This window comes from Silene latifolia, chromosome 9, assembly GCF_048544455.1.
Source record: "Silene latifolia isolate original U9 population chromosome 9, ASM4854445v1, whole genome shotgun sequence".
NCBI lineage: Eukaryota > Viridiplantae > Streptophyta > Magnoliopsida > Caryophyllales > Caryophyllaceae > Silene > Silene latifolia.
This window is the reverse complement of record NC_133534.1, coordinates 136,890,788-136,892,772: the sequence shown is the minus strand read 5'-3', so window position 1 is coordinate 136,892,772 and position 1,985 is coordinate 136,890,788.

The window sequence follows — 1,985 nt, the reverse complement described above, 5'->3', positions numbered from 1 at the left end:
AAAAAGACTCTTGTTTGTTCAAGAACACCTAACTTCTCTAAAGCATCTTGACATATGAATTTGGTGGATTGGATTTGTTTCATAGCAAACTTGACAAATGTATTTCTATGGGTATCGGAGATGAAAGTTACCTCCGGATAATGTAAGAGTTGATCGATTGCCGGAGTAGAAGGTGATGCTCCCATAGAAATTTGTTGTTGTTGCACTTCCAAGCTTGGTGTTGCTACCACCATTGCCAAAGCTTTCTTTGTTTGTAGAGCTTTTTGCCTTTGAGAGAGAGCCTTTGCTTTTGGTGCCTTTGTTGCCTTTGTTGCTCCCTTTGTTCTTGCCATTTGATGAACTAACCAAGTAAAGAGTCAAAAATCTTCAATTTGTAGAATGCCCAAATCGATTTGGAAGTGAAAGGCTTTGCCTTTATGAAATCAAAAAAAAAAAAAAAAATCGACTCAAAGGTGAAGATTTTGTGCTTGGTTTTGATTGTTATTGAAGATGGAGTGATTGATTTGTTGTTTGAAGGATGGTTTGATTTGATTTTGGTGAGTTTTGTTGAGGGTTTTTGTTTTTGAGATGGAGAGGATGAGGGTTTTGTTGTTATGGGTAGTGTTTATGAATGAATCAATGAATGAATGAAGGTGGGATGGGTATTTAAAGAGCTCGACATTTTCAAAACGCAGGGACAATCCGTGCGGATTGGGCGCAATCCGTGCGGATTCTTCAGCTGCAAAAATTTCAAAATCCCGCCTAGAGACGGGCGGATTCTGGGGAATCCGCTCGGATTCTTTTTGTGAGACGGGCGGATTTTGTGCAGGACGGACGGATTTCTATCCAGAGATTTTTCTTTGTTTTTCTCAGTTGCAAGACGGGCGGATTGTTCACAAGACGGACGGATTCTGTGAGACGGGCGTCTTTCCAGAAATCCGCTCGGATTCTTCAACAGTCAAGAATTTTGCAATTTCAGCTCAGCCCAAGACGGGCGTCTTCTCAGCAGGACGCTCGGATCTTCTTCAGACGGGCGGATTCTCAGGAATCCGCTCGGATTGGTCCTTGTGTACACGGATTCAGTTCCATCCGTGCACAAACGCATTCCCTTATCATTCTTTCTTTCTTTCTTTCAAATCTTGTGTTCTTCATTGTGGGGGCACTACTAAGGCATGAATAGCCTAGGCAATTGCCATCCCCACACTAATATAAAGCACTACACATCAATTGAAATTGTTAATCCCTCCCTCACTTCTCTCTTTTCATGACAATTATTTTGATCAAAGTAAATAAAATCCAAAAATGACAAAAATGCAATACAAAAATTGAAAAGCAAGTTAGGGAGTTAGAAATATTTACAAGTGGTGGTTTAGGGAGGACTCCACCAAACTCTCATTCTTGATGAGATGTCAAGGGGGCATGTTCAAGGTGTTGTTGATGTTGCTCAACACCTTAAAGAAGTAATCAAAAGCTTGTTCATTGTTGTGGTAGAGGTCCTCAATAGACCGTGGCTCTTGTTGTTGATCATGATCGATGGCATGCCCAATGTAGGGATTAAAGATCCCTTCAAATTCGTCGTCCCAAAGACCACAAACTTCATTGAGTTGATCATTGAAAATCTCTTGCTTAGATGGAGACAACTCTCCCAATTTCTTCTCTTGGCCAATGAGGCCATCATCTTCTTCCTTGGTTGATTTTGATGAGCTTTGCAAGCTCTCCTTGTCACAATTCACTTGCTCTTTGAATGGAGCATCTTCAATTTTCTTCCTCCATTGGAGTTCCGATTTCTTCCTTTCATCTTTCCGGCTATAATGATCAATCATGAAACATGGCTCATGCAAACGAGGAGCTCTCATGGTCTTGTCAAGATTAAAAGTTATGCTTTCATCTCCCACTTCTAGAGTGAGCTCTCCATGTTTCACATCAATCACCGCACCCGCGGTGTGTAGGAAAGGTCTTCCTAAGATGATTGGAATGTTGGAATCTTCCTCCATATCAACAATGAC